The sequence below is a fragment of the Symphalangus syndactylus genome, chromosome 3 (assembly GCF_028878055.3).
Source record: "Symphalangus syndactylus isolate Jambi chromosome 3, NHGRI_mSymSyn1-v2.1_pri, whole genome shotgun sequence".
Taxonomy (NCBI): Eukaryota; Metazoa; Chordata; class Mammalia; order Primates; family Hylobatidae; genus Symphalangus; species Symphalangus syndactylus.
The window spans coordinates 96,057,238-96,076,314 of record NC_072425.2 but is presented as its reverse complement, the minus strand read 5'-3'; the positions used below and the strand labels follow the sequence as shown (position 1 = coordinate 96,076,314).

The 19,077-nt window shown below is 35.4% G+C and overlaps 2 long non-coding RNA genes across 2 annotated transcripts in view; one reads left to right on the top strand and one right to left on the bottom strand.

Annotated features, from left to right (window-relative positions):
• LOC134736315 (uncharacterized) overlaps positions 1 to 16,995 on the bottom strand; it is a 71,274-nt gene extending 54,279 nt beyond the window's left edge. The window contains exon 1 of the long non-coding RNA XR_010120266.1: positions 16,745 to 16,995. This is a non-coding gene — a long non-coding RNA (uncharacterized lncRNA). The remainder of the gene's footprint in view (positions 1 to 16,744) is intronic.
• Positions 1 to 19,077, top strand: part of LOC129479444 (uncharacterized) — a 658,151-nt gene that overhangs the window by 577,666 nt on the left and 61,408 nt on the right. The gene's annotated exons all lie outside the window — the stretch shown is intronic.

Genomic DNA, 19,077 nt, shown 5'->3' with positions numbered 1-19,077 from the left:
ATTAATCAATTTTGCATGAGGTGACATTTGGAAGATGAAAGTATTCAAGATTGACAAGAATGAAGCAAATATAGCATCCAAGACAAAAGACTAAGCCATTGGTGGAATAAGGTTATCTTTAAGATACCTGCTAAAATTGGTGATTAAAAACTTTTTCATTAAAATTTGGGAAGTCATGGTAAGATATCTTTTTTTCTCTAACATGGCTTAATTCATATCCTTAGTAGTATAATTAATCATTTGGAGCTTCTATTTCACCTTTGAGGATTATTCAGAGTAAAAGCTATAGAAATTTAGAAAATTGTGACAAAAAAAAAAAAATGAGTCAGAATCCCACTGCCACAGCACGACTACTTTGATATACTTGCTTTCATTCTCATGTTTTATATGGTTGTAATCATATTATGTTGCTGTCTGAATCTTTTTTTCTACTTGCTATCAAAATCGTTTAACATTTTGCTCATTTTTCGCATTGATGCTTTTTAATGACTGCATAATATTCTATTAAGTGAATATGCCACTGGAAATTAAATGATCGCTTTTTCATATTGTTTAACATTTAGCTTTTATAAATAACAGGCTTGTCAGTAATTGAATTTCCTTCCTCATTTTTTAAAAATAAAATTTTTGTTTGGGAATAATTTTAAATTTATAGAGAAATGGCAAAGAGAGTAGCAAAAGCTCCCTATCCACTCCTCACCTGAACTTCAGTTACTCCTAATATTATCATATTACATTTTCAGGGTCCATTTGTCGAAACTAAAAAAAAACAACATTGGGACATTAATATTAGCATTAAACTCCATACATTATTAGAATTTCACCAGTTTCTCCAAATAATTTATTTTTAATGGTGCTGTACATTGATAAGGAAGAAAAAGTAACTAGACCGTGTCTATGTAAAGCTACCAGAAGACAAAAATGGCCTTTCAGGTTATTTTGATCAGTTTTTATGTTGCTTATCAAAAGATCAATAATCGCCATTACTTTTTAAGGCCAGATATTTTTATTCTAAAAATCTAATAATTAGTAAAAAGAAATAGTAATATTAAATAAACTTTAAAAGTACAAACAGATATGTTCCTATTCAAATTCAAATTGCTAAAATGTTATCTAGGAAAAAATATTCAGCGATATGTGAATGCATTTTGGTGTATGTTTGTGCAGATGGGCAATCTTTATTAAACCCCAATTACTTGCTCAACCCTCTTCCAGGCACTGCAAAAGGAAAATAAAATATATCTAAAATACTTGACTCTTCTCTCAGAAGCTTAAAAATCTGAAAGCCATCAAACAATACTATGCTCAAAGATATAATATATACTAAAAAAGATGTAGACAAAGTATCTTACAGAAAAAGGAAAATTTTTACCAGAATTTCTGAACTTTCTTTAGAGTTATGTTAACCATTTCTAATAATTGTCAAGTTATCGAATGCTTACTGTGGGACATAAACTGCTGGGCAATTTATTTACTCTCCCAACAACTGACAACATACAGCTCTATGAAGACAGCTAATTCAGTCCCCCCAGTTCAATGAATTGCAGGTCTTGGTGCAAATTTCTGGATCAGAATGAAAACTGGTGGGCCCCAGGAAGATGCGTCTGACAAAAAAATAATAATGACTATTATTTATTGAGCACTTATTCTGTCCCAGGCATGTTTTTATGTACTTTACATGTATTCACTAATATAATCCTCTTGACGATCCTATGATGCAAGATCTACTATTAGCTTCATTTAAAGTTGCAGAAACTGAATCACAGAAAGTTACGTAATTGTCCAAGGATGCTAGGGTAGTAAGTAGAGGAGCCGGAATTCAAACCCAGCCTGTCTGATTCTAGAGACTGGGCCCATGACTATCCCTCATGCTGGAGAGGAGAAACTGGGAGGTGGGGGAACTTAGAGGGAAGAAGCCATCAGACAAAAGGGAAATGAAATTAACTGACTAAGTTCAAGAGATCTATTATACAACATGGTGACTACAGTTAATAACAATGTGAGAAATTCATTGGCTGAAATGAAGTAGATGCCTTGGTAGTAAGCTTTGAAAAAGTAGGTAAAAATGATTAGATTTGAGACAAATGTATACCAAATTGTATCTAATTTTCACAATAATATCAGAGTCAATAGAAAATTAGAACGCTACTTTGATCATGTAAAGCCTTGGGTTTAAAATTACATGGATTTTCCTTCTGTTTCATATGTCTCCTCTTGATTTAGCCCGTTTTTTGTTTCTCTTAAAGAGATGGGGGTCCTGCTGTCTTGCGCAGACTGAACTTCTGGCCTCAAAGAGATCCTTCCACCTCCGCCTCCAGAATAGCTGGGACTATAGGAATGTACCACTGCACCTGGCCTGTCCTGTTTTTATAGTATTAACAAACAAAAGATATACACTGTACCATTTTCACTTGTAGCCAAATAATGTAACAGCAATTACAGACATTAACTAACCTTAGATCTAGTTTCACAGATTCATATTTCCTTTTGTTTTTAATGTGTTTTCCAGGCCATTTTGAAAATACTCACTATATCTATGTTTTAAATTCTGTCCATTTGGTCAGAATCTAAATAGTTGTTTTTGGAGCCACCTTCCTCTGGGAACATTCTTCACCATTTAATCTTTCAGTGCCTATGCAGTGCTAGCCATTTCTGTGGATCCACAAGGCAAGTAGTTAAAGGTATGATCCTATCACTTGCCCAAGTTTACCCAGAGCAGTTTGCCACTTGACAATTCTCATGATATAAAAAACAAAGGAAGCTTTAAAGCACCAGGCTCCACTATCAAGGCACTCTGTTTTCTTTTTGTTTTTAATTTAAATTTCGATTTTCTGATCTGGCTGTTGAGGTTTGCAATAGTAATCAGGTATTTGTCAAAGTTTTTCTTAGTATTATGCTAATTTCAAATAATTTTTAGTTATGTTCAATGTTTTTCCTACTATTTTTATTAAGAAGCCGAAAAGGGATGTTTTTAATAGTATCTAATGTTTAAATAGCCCAAATCTTATTTCTTGTCTCTGCAATGTTCAGAAAAGTAGAACACATCATTATGCATGCAATGTAATCATCATCAGTATCACTGAAGCTCACATTTACTGAGCAGATAAAATATGTTTTACAGATACTAATTTAATCCTCACAATAACCCTTTCAGGTAACTACTATTTTCATCCCATTTTTCAGATTAAGCTATAAACTGAGGTACTGAGGTAAAGTGCCAAAAATTACACATCTATTACCTTATAGAGCCAGACTTTAACGCAGACATTTTGATTCCACAACCCAATAGTTAAATGTATCATAATCATTTTACTCAATGTGTAATAGAAGGAAATTCCTTGACTAATATATTGATTATTGAAATAATTTACAAAAGTATCCAAACAGTAAACATTATGCACATATTTAGAGAGAGAGTGGGAGAGTTCAAACTTTTCCAAAACTCACCGATGTTGAAACTCGACTTGATTCATAGCCAACGTTGTATTTTTTCTATTGCCCAGTTGTTTGTCTAACCTAGCATCCCTGTAAAGCCACTATCACAGGAACCACTGTGAAAGGTGTTATCCAAACGCATCAATGGATTTATAATGCTCTCAGTGTTTACTTAAAAATGATAAACAAATTTGATTCCATAATTACGATCTTGTCTGTTAATATTTCACTTTTAGTGGTCTTTATAGGGGCACATTTATTACTTGAGTATTTGTGAAGTTAGTTCGAAAAAAATATATTGCATGTAAGTTAAAGTGTCGTCTAGTGTGCATATTGCTTCAAAGACATCAAATGCTGCTTGTGTGTATGTGAAACACATCTGGGATTTATTGATAGTTTATTTTTTTTTCAGGTAACTGTCATCCTATATGCCGTTCTACTTATTTTTATTGATAGATTCTGAGGTTAAAATAAAATAAAATCTGTTTACTATTTAGAACATGGTTCAACAAATGAATATATTATTCTGTTGTATTTTCTCTTAATGTAACCAGCCAAAAATTACAAATCAAAAAGTGTTTGCTTGTGGGGTATTGTTTTGCTTCTAAATTTCCCAGTAATCTAGATACAAGCAATAGGCAACTGTAATAAAAATTAATAGTAAAAGATAGTTTTCAGAGTTGAACTAACTAGAACACTGTATTTTGGTTGACTTTCATACCAGGTCCCTGGAGGCAGGACTTCCACAGAATAGATGATCTACAATAAAAGTCTTTATTCTTGCTAGTGATGGTACAAGGAGATGTTTTAAAAAACCCTTGAAATCAAACTTTTTGGCTTCGACACTAAGCAGTTGTAAAAAATTGGGCAAATCATTGAGTATTTTGAAATCTTCATGATTCTTTTAAATCTTAGTTTCTTATTTATATAATGGTAATAAAACTGAAAGGCAAGTGTAAAGATGTAATGAAATCATACATGTGAAATGCCTAGCCAAATGTTATTTCCTGGAAATTAGGAAATATTCCACATCCTGGAAATTCCCAAATGTTCAATATCCTGCAACTTAGGAGTTGGGGTATTAAAATAAAGATCACAATATTAGCTGCCATTGCTTGAGCTTAAATTATTGCTCTGTTCTTTCTTAGCTGTGTGACCTGAGGATTTTATAGCCCTCAGAAGAGTGTTCAATAAGATCAACACCCAACAATGTCACTACTTCTCCGCATTTTACTCATTACCAACAAACCCATCCCAACATCTCCTGTCCTTCACCCTGTCCTCTCGCCAGTTTTTTCTTCTTCTCCCTTTCCAGAGCAGCAACAAAAAGATATAAACTAAAACATAGAAAATTGCCCTATTTCCCCAATCACAGTCCAACCCTGGCAGTTGTGCCTCATCAGCAAAAGTTGTGCAATTGTAATCTCTTGTAATTCGTTCTCTTCTAGCCAGATGTTTTATTTGGTGTCACCACTGGACAGGTCAAGTAAAAACAATACTTACAATCCAGGCTGATGGCCTAGGAAACAAACATCACATGACTTACAATTAGAGAGTTTAACAATTGGAAAACTGATGCCAACTTGTAAAGAAACGCATAACTACTGAATACTACTTGACAACGCATTCTTTAAAACAAATCTTTCCAAATCTGTCCACTCCAGCTTCAGCTTTTATTTTTCAAAGCACAATATTCTTACACATAACCTTGAAAAAGAAAAGATGGGCCACAGTATCTGTTTACTTAAGAGAAGTTAAATGGTGCATGTAACATCTCTGTTACACAGTATATAACAGTGACTGACTTTAGCCTTTAAATTACATTTGTCATTTGTTTTGACTGCAAAGTGATCTATACTTATTTATGGTGGTTTACAGCAGATTATGCCCTTCAGTTTTTAACTAACACCAAAAAATAAAGACATTGCAGTAAAACAAAGAAAGCCTCCATTAGCCAAATACCAAAGTGAGTTAGCCTACAACTTCTAGCATTACAAACATTTACAGAGAACATAACGCTAAAAGGTGACTGCTGGATTTTTCCATTACTTGCTCTCTTTCTTTCTTCATACTTATTGGAGAAAGTGTAAGCTTTGATTCAGCTTGTATAAGTACAAATCCCAGCTCCGTTGCTTAATAATTTTGTGGCCGTTGGCTAAATAACCTGTCTATGCCTCAGATTCCTTATCTATAAAATGGAAATAGCAATTATAGTAACTTTCTGAGAAAACTGTGTAGAGGATTAAAGGAGATAATACATGTAAAGTTTTTAAACAATAATTGAGATATAGTAAGTGCTCAATAGATGTTAGTTATTAACACCTTAAATAATAGTTCTTTTAAAAAATATGTGCTGTCTATTCAACACGGAAACTTACCTACCTTGCAAGCACAAAAGAAGAGCAATGAATTAAACCACCAGGAAACGTCAACAATGTAATTCTTGGTACTCTTAACCAAAAGTTCAATCTAGTTCTCTATTCTAAAGTCATAACAGAGTGGCCGGAGTCAAATGAATAACTCAGAAAGGTCCTTCTGGTGGCATTTGAACAACAATATGAAATAAATCTCATAAATAAATATAAAATTATGTCAACAATAAAAAAGAAAGATGATGAGGATCTAAATGCAGACAGCAGCCTTAATCATGGAAAGAATGGGAGAAATATGAGAAGAATAAAAGGGACAGACTACACAAGTATATCACCAATATAACATGGGTGGTACCAAATAAATTCAATTATATTGTTATTTTTAAAGCTTTCCAGAGCAGGAACCCATCTTATTTGCTCTAGTGCATAATTCATACAATAATCATTATTAGTCCAAAATGTATCTCAGTTCACACTTTTTAAAGACCTATCATATGTTGCATTACAGAGGGTGCAAAGGATGCTTATAGCTGGTAAAATATGATTAGCTTTATTAGTATATCAGGCTAAACTACCCATATGTTAATCAATATATTTATGCTAATTGCTAATTTTCATGTCTCACAACAAAGGTGCAAATTGTGGCATCATCTGACCTTCAAGGCACACATAATACCAGTGATGCTTTTTTTTCTTACTAAGTTGTGCAACTGCTAACATTAATTGTACCCCAGGGCTATTATATTATGCATGAATTGTCACCCAAATGAATGACAATGTTTGAGAGGGAGTGGAAGAATAGGGATTTAGATGTGTTCACAGTGAATGCTGCCAGCTACATGACAACTGACATAATACCCAATTACAAGATCACTAATTAAAGCTATCAAACCAAGCCTGTGCAGTTTTTGCCCATCACTAGGATTTTCAACTTTAGCTTCAGGATTTTCCTTCAACAATTAGAAAAAAATACTTTTCTAAGTAGTTTTTCCCAATATTCTGAAACTAGGATTTATCATTTGATGAGTCAGAAAATATTGTAATTTTGCTGTGCCCAATTCTAACATGTAATGACATAGCAACAATATGCTTTGATTTTATTTTTCCTGTTTCAAAATTCAAAAAGAGCTAAGAAAGTCAGATACATGTTTCCTCTTTTAAGACTGAAGCAATGAAAATGAAATCTCTAAAGTCTGATTTCATGAGGAATGCAAGGACATATTATGGAGGAAAGGGCCTTACCAGTATACTATTTATTATCTTCTTTATTGGAAAAAAATTAGTTAAAAGTATAGCTTTATATCTATTTTTTCAGAAATAAGATGAACATGATGGCTCAAGTTTTTCCGTATGCAAAGTAGAGTCAACTTTTATTCCACAAGATAATATTCAGTGAATATCTTAATCATTTGGATGAAAATTTTTGAAATGTGTATAAAAATATATATACATATACAGCATCATACATATTTACTTTAGTACATATATATAGATATACATATTATTTATTGTGTGTATATGTATATATTTGTGTGTGTGTGCGTGTAAGGTTTTCACCAAAGAGACCTACAAATTTGTTGAATATTATCTTTGGTTAAAAAAAATTAGACAAATTAAATTTAACAGAGATTCGTTGAGCAAAAAACAATTTGAAAATGGGGCAGCCCACGGAACCAGAATAGGCTCAAAGTGACTCCAGGGTTGCCACATGATTGGATGACATTTACAGACGGAAAAAGGAAAGTAACATACACAAAGTGGAAGCAATGTACAGAAACATCTGGATTGGCTACATCTGGGTGTTTGCCTTAGTTGAGCCTGGTTTATACAGTTGGCTGCCTGTAGTTGACTGAAGTTCAGCTGCTGTGATTGGCTGAGGCTCAGCTACTTGTGACAAGAGTAGGTTGCAATCTGTTTACACATCAAGTTGGATTACAGTTTATTGTGTATGGGAAAACCTTTTGGCCAAGCGTAATTTAACAACTTCCCCTTTTGTCAACTTCTTAATTGATAAAGGTTAAAGAAAATCTTAGGCATTGATGTCACTCTGTCACCATTGTAAATGGACTTATTTGGTCTCAAATCCCTTTGGAGAACGGCAGAACAATGGGTTTTGTAGGTGGGAACAAGGAAACCGAACAGCAGGATAAAACGCTGGGGAGCATCAGGTCTCTTCAGATTTTTTTGTAAGAGAGCAGAGGAGGCTTCCTTATTATTCTAAAATCTCCTGTTTGAGAGAGGAAAACAAAAATGGGCCTGTTTTAAGATTTCCTTAAAGTTTTAGTTTTATTATGTGGCACTTAACATGAGTGACTTCATTTTTATTTGGTCTAGTCTGTTGGGGCCTAGTGCAGGAGCTCAGTCCAAAACAATGACCTCCAATAATTTTGTTTAAAAATTTCTCCCTTTTGATCAGGATCTCATCTAGGTAAGAGTGTGACCAAAACTTAGGGCATTAGCACTATTCTCAGTTACCATCATTTTAGCTTGCCAGTCTCACTATGTCATTCATAGGTTATGGTGTCCTCATGAATGCACATTTCTTTAACTTTTTTGTCTTCCAGTCAGAGAATGTCTATTTAACATTCTACAGATGGCTGCATGCAAACATTTAAAACTTTTGAGAGAATACAGTGCACCAGAGAGACTATTATTATAACTATCAGAAGGACAATACCAAATATGCTGCTTAGCCAGGCTCCCCATAAACCAAACCAACTAAAATTAAATAGATGAAAGAATGTGCCAGATGAAAAGTCTACCCATTTTAACCAAGCAGCCTGTTTGTTAATCCCTTGCAACCAAGTCTCTAGTACCTGATGTATTCCTCCATGTGTAACAAGAAGTCTGAGCAATTGCAGATTCTTTCCTGTTCAGCTAACAGGTAATTTAGAGCAATTCTATTATTTAGTACAACTTTAACAAGATAATGTAGAGAAGTCTGCTCTGCAGTTATAGCCTTTGCAGTAGAATCTGCTATAGAGCCTATTATGAAGGAGACATCTCTAATTATTGCCTCATTTATTATATATTTACTCCAAGCCATGGAAAAGGGGGACTAACAAATGATGCCTATCCAGAAGGGTGAAGACCTCCTGACAATGTTCTCTTTAATGTATGATGTAAGATAAGAGGAATGGACCAGTACTCTGTTCCTACTGATCTGAAGCAGCAGAGATGAATTTGAAACCCACATTGACCCTTCATCTTCAATCCAACAAGACATAATGTTGCCCATGGATTAGATGGGCTGTGAAATCCTCCATAAATAAAAGTATAACCCTTGGGTGGACACAAAGACCTATTGCTCACATACACATTATAACAGCTTCTGGCCAACAGTCTAAGACAGAATTATTACAGGTTAAAATAACATTGTGGTACCATGGCATATAGCTAATTTGCAAAAAAAAAAAAAACTCCATTTAAGTAAGTCTGTTTTGTGATATACTCATTGGTCCTGGCTCTGCATACCATTAAAACAGAGAATGCCAACAAGTTGGTTGAGAAATCTTACCACTGGTACAATTCGAACAATGGTTACATTAAGGATGTTACTAAAGTAACCCACAAAGTAAATTACAGGATCCCTTAAGTCATATAAAGACCTGGGTTTGATGTGACAGATTCAACACTCTGTCAAGTTACTCACAGATATTACTGATTGTGAAATTTTAATTACAGCATTCTTCTGCTGCTTTGGTTTTTGATGTTTGTCTCCCTTCAAATCTCATATTGAAATTTAATCCCCAACTTTAGAGGTGTGCCTAATGGGAGGTGTTTGGGTCATAGGAGTAGATCCCTCATGAATAGATTAGTGTCCTCTTGGAGGATGTGAGAGGGAGAAATGTGATTTTGTTCTTGCTGTATTTTTTCTCATGAGTTCTGGTTGTTAAAAACAAAAAGAAAACTAAAGAAAAAAAAAATCCTGGCATCTCCCCTCTACCTCTCTCCAGCATCCTCTCTTGCCATGTGATCCCTGCAGATGCTCTACTTCACTTTCTACCATGAATGGAAGCAGCTTGAGGCCTTCACCAGAAACAGATGCTGCTGTCATGCTTTCTCTCCAGCCTACAGAACTGTGAGCCAAATAAACCCTTCCTGGGTATTTTTTATAGCAACACAAAATGGACTGAGACAGAAAATTGATACCTGTAGCGGGGTATTTAAATAAAGACCCGAAAATGCGGAAGCAGCTTGAGAACTGGGTAATGGGCAGAGGTTGGAAGAGCTCGGAGGGGTCAGAAGAAAAGAGAAAGTTTGGCACTTCTTAGAGATTGGGTAAGTGGTCATGACCAAAGTGCGGATAGAAATATAGATGGTAAAGAGAATGCTGAGAAGATCTCAGAAAGAAATGAGAAAATGGGGACTGGAGCAAATGTCACTCTCTTATGCCATCACAAAGCACTTGACTGCATTGTGTCCATGCTCTAGACCTTTGTGGAAGGCTGGAACTTAAGAGTGATGACCTAGGGTGTCTGGCGGATGACATTTGTAAGCAGCAAAGTGTTCAAGAAGTAGTGTGGCTGCTTTTAACAGCTTCCAATTAGATATGGTAGCAAAGAAATGTGTTAAAGGTGAAATTTACAATTAAAAGAAAGCAGAGCAAAAACAAATTTGGAAAATTTGCAGCCTGGCCATGTGGTAAAGAAGAAAAGGTCATCTTCAAAGGAAGAATTCAAGGGTGCTGTAGAGCAACCATTTTCTAAAGAGGTTACTGTGGATAAAAGGGAGCCAGGTGCTAATAAACAAGATGGGGAAAAAGGCCACAAAGGCATTTCAGAAATCTTCTAAATTCTGAAGGCCATCCCTTCTGTCACAGGCCCAAAGGCCTAGGAGTACAGAAGATATTCCTGGGACAGGTCTGGGACACTACTGCCCTGTGTCACCTCAGATGCTGCTCCTGCATCCCAACAACTCTGGCTCCAGCCACAACTTGGACAGCCCCAGCTACTGCTCTGGCTGCCACTCTGGAGAATGCAACCAGTAGCCTTGGCAGCAACCATGTGGTGCAAAGTCTTCAGGTGCCCAGAATGCAAGAGCCATTCTTGCATTGGCTTGGTGGCTTAAGGGATATATTGAAAAGCCTGGATACACTGGAAGAAGCCTGCTGCCATGTCAGAGCAACCAAAGAGAGTCCCTACTAGGGCAGTGCCTAGTAGGGTAATAGGAGCAGTACTGTCGCCCTTCAGATCCCAGAATTATAGAACCACTGCCAGCATAAAATCCTAGCCTAGGAAAGCTGTAGGCACCAGGCTCCAAACCATTAGAACAGCCACATAGACTACGCCCAGCAAAGGTAGGGGCAGGGCTGCCAGAAGCCTTAAAAACCTACCCCTCACACCAATGTGCCCAAGATGCAGGACATGAAGTCATTGAAGATTATTTTGGAGCTTTACAGTTTAATGTCTGCCCTGCTAATTTTTGGACTTGTGTGGGGCCTGTTATACCTTTCTTTTAGCTGATTTCTCTGATATCTTAGTAGTAAATAGCTTGTTTTCTATTTTCCAGGCTCGTAGCAGGAAGAAACTTGCATTGAGTCTCAGATAAGACTTAGGACTTAGAGTTGCTTATGGAACAAGTTAAGACTTTTGGGGACTATTGGGAAAGGCTGATCGCATTTTGCAATGTGAGAAAGGCATGAGATTCAGTGGTCAAGGAGCAGAATGCTACAGTTTAGATGTTTGTCCCCTTCAAATCTCATGTTGAAATTTGGTCCTCAGTGTTGGAGATGGGGTCTAATAGGAAGTGTTTGGGTCATGGGGGTGGATAACTCATGAATAGATTAAGGTCCTCTTTGGAGGGGAGGGGGTGAGTAAGTTCTCACTCTGTTCTTTCCTGTGAGAGCTGGTTGTTAGAAAGAGCCTGGCACTTCCCCTCTTCCTCTCTTTTGCTTACTCTCTCACCATGCAATCTCTGCACATGATTCCTCTTCACCTTCTGCCATGAGTGGAAGCAGCCTGAGGCCCTCACCAGGAGCAGATGCTGGTGCCATGCTTCCTGTACAGCCTATAGAACCATGAGCCAAATAAAACTTCTTTCTTTACATATTACCAAGTATCAGGTATGTCTCTATAGCAACACTAAATGAACTAAGATACCTGCCAAGCAAAAGAGGTAGGCATAAGTAAAAAATTAAAAATTAAGAGAAGTAAGAGTTTCATGATAGCAGAGAAGTCTTGATCCATGATCTTGGGACAGTTCCTCATGCCTAAGCTGCCTCTGCTTCTGGAAACTTCCCTGACTAGCTTTATCTTAAGGTCTCCAGTGATTGTACAGTTCCAAGAGTCTGGAGAGGGCCTGTTGACTTGTGAGATGTGCACTGAAGATTTGAGGCCTTGACATTTTGCTGCAGTGTGGATGGCGAGAGCAGTCTTTCTCTGAATATGTTTTTAGATGACCTAATCTCTGGGTTCTAGATCATGAAGGGTTTGATTTTCCTCAGTTGGTGGATCAGGAAAAGCATTCCTTACCTTGTGAAAGCGCACATTGGTATAATGAATTAAAGCCTGTAGCATTTCGTGATTTTAGAGTTTAAGAGAGCAGGAAATACATGAGGTTCTATTATTAGAAACATGGGCCTTTCAGTGACTATGTCATGAGGGATCAACTTACATGTTCTACTGAAAGTGGATCTTATTGTCATCAATCTGAAGTACCTTTGACCAAGACAATCTAGTTGATTCAGTTAGTGTTACCTAATGCTATTGTATCTGTAATACCTTATTTAATTCTTTTCCAACTTGTCCAGTAAAATAAGTACCTCTGTTGCTGGAAATTTCTCCAAGAATATCCCATGAGAGAAGCACATTTTCTAATAACCGTTTTAACTATTGTTATACCATCAGCCTTCTTTCATGGAAAAGCTTCTATCTAACCAGAAAACATGGATTGAAAATCACAATTGAAAAACATTCCTCTATAAATGTTTAAATAGACCATTATGCAGCAGAAATGTACCTGAACTTGTGAATGTCTTCACAAAATTAAGGGTTTGACTAACGAAACGTTAGTCATAAGTAACTTTGCCAATTTTAGAACAGTCACCACACCATATTTTTTAATATAATTTGGATCATTTTGTCTCTTTATGATGAGTCATGAAGTACATAGTTTTTAATAATGGAAGCTTTAAGTACTCAGAAGGGACCAGGTGGCTGTCCAGGCTCTCTATGAGTCCATGCTTAACACTGGATTTATATTCTCTAAAATATCAACATTGTTTCTGTAATTCAGGTTCATAGCACTGTTTATTAAATGGGTTAACACAGGTAATTTGACTTGATCATGAAGTTCATTCAAATTGCATGTCTTAGCGATTTTAGTACTGGCTGACTTAGCATGAAAATCTGCCAAAGTATTTCCTTGGTATTTAATTAGTTCTTATACTGCTTGAGCTAGCAGTTTTATGAGCCAGTCAGTCTCCTCATTAGAGTTCTGGGAATTCTTACTGAGCCCAATGGTATGAACTTAAGGTTATCAGCAACCTGTGCTTGTCAGAGTCATTTCCAGTCTCTCCATGAACCTCCTTGAAGACATAACACTTTAAGATCATAATTGTTTATAGAGAGCTTTCAGAAAAAACATCAGAATTAACAATTAACTACAGACAACAAGACTTGAAATGGTTATGGTTAAAAAGGCAATTGGCAAGGAAATTTGGTTATTTCTATGGCCCACAGTAATTTAATGTAATAACAATAATTATTACTGATAACATATCCTGAGCTTATACAATTTTGGAACATGTATTAATAACATATCTATACAACTATAACTCAAACTAAAAAGGTTAAGTATCATTTCTTATTTGATAATACTTTCCATTTAAGTTAACATAGCATATAAATGGTTTTCATATATCTCTTTTGGATGCTCCAGGGGCCCTCTGGAACATCTCAAAGTTAGTTTGAGATCAAAAAGACTTAATTTTGATTTTAAAATTTGATTTTTGGAAGTCTACCAAATATATTAAGGGCTTAAAATACCTAACCAAAATAGGATCACATGTCACTGTAAAATAATAGTCATTTAACCAAAGTGATAATTAAAACATCTTAAAAATTAAAAACTTTTACTCTTTGATAAAGAGGAGACTCGGTTTTCCAAATAATCAAAAGACCTAATAAAGTCAGAATAAGGCACAGAATATTTGTTTCTCTTTCTCTTTTATTCTCTCTCTCTCTGTTTTTGCAGTTTACTCAAAAGATGAATAAAAATCTTTTATCTCTTATTAATACAACACAAAAATCTTGCTTAAAACAGAAAGCTAAATTTTATTTTCACATTAATTTTATTTTGATATTAAGGCTCAATTTTTAAGACTCTTACAATGAATTTATTTATCCTTAGTTTAACCACACAAGATTTTAACTCTTTTTTTGTTTTTTAAACTTTCTATGTACATTCAGTTTTATCTATATCATTTTTTATTTGTTTATTTTGAAGCAATGTTTAAATAATGTCTGAGATAAAATTACTTTAAAAGAAAATACACTTTTATATCTCCTTTATAACCTTTCTCACCAAAGACATATTTTTCCTTTTTTATTATATATTTTACATACAGAATTGTTACCCTTATTTTTAGTAGTTTTAATTGTATACATTAACTACAATTTTTACTCTTAGTAGCTTTAATTTCCAGTGAAGAACCTAGAAAAATAAGCAATTTGAACTGTTTTGTAACAGTATTTGTAGATGAAAGCCATTACATAATTTTGAGAAATATATGTTTCATCAGTGTTTTACATTGATTAATAAACCCAAATATATTTAGCTTCTCTATATCATATAAAAACATGTTAAAATATATAAACTTATTCTTAATAATTAATGTTTCAGTATTTTAACTTACTTAGAAATGACTCAGATATTTAATGAGTATTACTTAATTTAACATGACTTTAAGATTTTAAATTACTGAAAAATATTTTTGAAACTATGACAAGTTCATTTATAAACTTTTATGCCATTTACGTTCAGATAATTTACTCATTCCTAAGAATCATGCATGGATTGCTCATTAAACTAAGCTAGTCATTGAAGAAGCTCTGGAAATACCACCCTAAAATATGTCATTTTATCATACTATTGCTATGAATAGGTAAGCAAAGCAAGGCTTTTTTAATTCCCTGTACCTATCTAAAGACAGATTTTCCAAAGAAACTCAATTGTCATTAATTCTCTTTCCAGGGAGATCCAGCAATGAGGGAAGGTTAACTTTTATCACTGGAAAGGAGACTTTGTCATACCCAGACAGATATTGTCACAAACCATCACCCATTTTTCTAAGGGCCCATTCATCCTTTCCAAACACCACTTTCTACCTAAAGCCTAAATACCATCATTTGCCAAAGCCAAGGAAGGAGGGCATAGGTAAAGACCTAGTTAAAACAAGATGCCACGAAAAGCAACTTAAACAAGGATAAGGCTTGTTATGCAAATTTAAACCAATGCCTTTTCCACTGTAAGAGTTTCTAGTTACTCAATCATTCCTCTCTTCCTAATGCACAGAGATATAAACTCCTACAAATAGAGATTTTCTTTATAGATGTAATTATTTTTTTTACAAAAGGGTTTCAAAGTAGCCAGCTAAATGCCAGAAAGCTGTATAATTGTACAGAAGGACAGTGTACATAAGGACAGTGTACAATGCCATATAAGGACATTTTGGTCAACGATGGATTGCATGTATGATGGTGGTTCCATAATATTATAATACTATATTTTAACTGTACCTTTTCTATACATAGATGCACAAATACTCAGCATTGTATTACATCAGAACAATAGCATGCTATACAGGTTTGTAGCCAAAAAGCAATAGGCTACACTATACAGCGTAGGTGTGTAGTAAGCTATACCATCCAGGTTTGTGTAAGTACACTCTATGATGTTCACACAGTGACAGAATTGTCTAATGACACATTTTTCAAAATGTATCCCTATCATTAAGCAGTGCATGACTGTATTTTGATGACTGATTTAGTTTGGTAGGAGAGCTTTTTGACTCAGCTTTTATTTCTTAACTAAAATTGCATAGTTCAGGGTGGAGGCCATTAACAAATAGGACCAAAAACTGTCTTCTATGCCTGGACTCAGCATGGATACCTCTGAAAAAGAAGAAAGCCTACTTTACCTGAGAGCCACCTTTTATAAATACTTTATGCAGTTTTCTTTTCACCTTTGGGATGGCATAGTAGCTAAGTCAAACGTTAGCAGATTCTATTTTTTTTTTTAACAATTAGTCATTTAAGCTTTTTATTTGCCTTTTGAAACCGTTTCTAAAAGGAAGCAATAAAAACACTGAAATTTTTGTAAAAGTTTCTGCACGTCAGTAGCGGTCTCTGGGTGAGCCTAATTTGGGAGCCCTCATTTTTAAATTCACTTTTAAAGTACAGTGCTGTTCATTCTGAATGTTCCACTGTAATTTTAAATTATTTTCTTCAGTAAGATTATGCCATTTTTGTAAGTATTCTCTGCTTCTGAGGCCTAATAACTATACACGTAAAGGTAGGCTTAGCTGGAAGGTGGAGCACTCAGTTCTTCAGAAATTACGGATCCCATTTTTATGCTGAACCTTGGCATTGGTTCTGAGATCCCCTTGATCAACATTGTCAGGGATTTTTCTCTACCTAGAATTGCAAGTGAAAAAAAACAAAGAGACTAGAAAACAAAATTCCTGCAAATTTGCAAAAGCAGAGTTCGTACCCTCTGCAGTGATTGCCATTTACTGCCTGTTTCTGCCTGGTCTGGTCAGGCATCTGAGGCCTCTAACTGGATCCAGTCTAGTTAGTTATTGTATCTGATCCAATCCTGGACCCATTCCAGTTTTTGTGCCAACTTATAAACTCAATTTAGATCCAAAATTTGCCTAAACAAACTCAGCTCAAGACACAAATCCATGAAACTTCAGAATCTGAGAAATAACTTACCCATGATCCTCAGTTGCTGCAAGTGACCAATGGACATGACGACCCTGGAAGGTGTCTCACCTGGTCAGTCAGTGCTCCTGAGGGTCCCAGGAAGCTCTACTTTGAATCCCACTTCTGATGCCATCTGTTAAATGAAAAACTGTAGACAAATTAAATTTGATAGGGCTTAATTGATCAAAAAACAATTCCAGAATGGGGCAGACCTCAGAACCAGAATAGGTTCAGAGCAACTCCAAGGCTGCCACATGGTTGGATAATATTTACGGATGGGAAAAGGAAAGTGTTGTATAGAAAATGGAAGTACGGTACAGAAACAGCTCTATTAGTTACAGCTGGGCATTTGTCTTATTTGATCCTGCTTTGAACAGCTGGCTTCTTGTGCGTGGTTGACTGAAGTTTGGCTGTTGTGATTGGCTGAGGCTCGGCCACTCATTACAAGAGAGGGTTACAGTCTACTTTACACAACAAGTTAGGTTACAGTTCATTATGTATGAAGAAACCTTTAGGTGGAATACCTACATTACAGGAGAGTATTGATTACCAGTTGGAAGCTATGCTGCTCTTAATGGTAACTCTGGACTTGTCCTTCTTATACGTGACTCTGATTTTGACCTTGACACGCAGCTTGCTGCAGAAATCAGCCATGCCACTGCAGACCAGATTAACTGCCCAGCAGACCTGCTGAATCATGAAAAATAACAAATTTCTCTGGTAAGTCACTGAACTTGGAGTGGCTGAGTAATCAGCAATAGAGAACTGATCCATTGCATTAATCCACTGAGATTATTAAGCGATCTAGCAACTGGATTTTCTTTTGCCGATAAACACAACTAGTAATACAACTGATTCAGCAAAAATCACAATTCCATGGGTAAGAATTGCTGGCCTAGGTACTGGTGATAACTCTAGAGATGAAAGTACTATTAGAAGCTTTTCATTTCAGTAGTGTTAAAACTGTTTTGTGGATGCCCTGGTTTTCAGGAAGAGCTCCAAAGTCTGACTGAAAAGAAAGGCCAGCATTCTGCTCTACTTCTGCTGGACCACATGTGTTCAATACAGGGCTTTTCAGAAAAAAAAAAAAAAAAAAAAATTCCATTTTCTAAAAAGGGTCAACCTGAAAAAACATTGTTATAAAGATTTGAACATCACTAATCTTGTCCAACCATATTAAGAATTATTACAACAGACCCAGAGAAGTAAGGTGGTTAGTTCAAGTTCATGTAACTGAAAGTGACAAAGCAGAAATATAACTCCCTTCTCTATCCACCTAACTTGGGCTTTTGACTCCTACAACATCCTGAGACTTTCAATATGGAGGGTAAGCGTGGCGTCTGCAACCACAAATGGCTGGATAGCACCCCGTAAATCAAGAAATGCCTTAGCATCTGTGGTTATTCAGTTCATCAACAAATATTTATTAAACAACTGTCACCATCAAGTAGGTCCTACCTAGGCGTGTTCCTCCCTGAAGGAGCAGGACTCCTAAAGTTATAAAGATACATAGCAGAACAGATGTAGCCTTTTTACAAAGTTCTAAACCTCATTCTCCACTGAGTGTTTATTAAGACAAATAAAAATCCATTTTCCTTCCCCACCTCCTTTATCTGAAAAGAAAATTCAGTCCTTTCTTTAAGTCTGATACTTTACATACATATTCAGTGTTTTAATATTTAAATTTTTCAAGTTTATTTTTAATACTTAGTGTTTATCTTTACGTTATTGAATAGAAAGAATAGGCACTTGAGCCCCAATACCAAGTCATCATTGTATTGGATTGCCCACAAACTAAAGTCCAGTTTGAGTACCGTAAATCAGCTCCATTAGTTCTGCCAACCAAGAACAAGTCAACAGTTTTTGCTTCCAAGTTCAGTACTAATGAGTGCACTGTATTTTTCTCTGTCTTCCACTCTGTAGCAAATGGTGAAGTCTTAGACTATTTTCAGGGAAATAACTTGTACATTGTAAAATCGTGATAAAAATAAAAGCATTTTGTTATTAGATAAGGACATTCCTGTTTCATTGTGAATTCTATATTTGTATTTACCCAAAGTGCATTATTAACAAGTAGTCTTTATTCAATATTACCTTGTCCATTTCCCTATGCAGGATAAATGAATATGCATATAAATAAAAAGTATTTACAAACAAGTAAATAGCCCCTTGATTACATCAGAATTGTTAATAAAGAGCTTACTATATTTTAGATACAGTTTGAAAAATGTGGTCTCCTCCCTGGTACCAATGAGGATGTCACACGTTTTGTACTCAAATAAAAGTGATACAAAATTAAGAACACTTATTTCACAGTTGAGAATAATCATATTCCTGCCTTG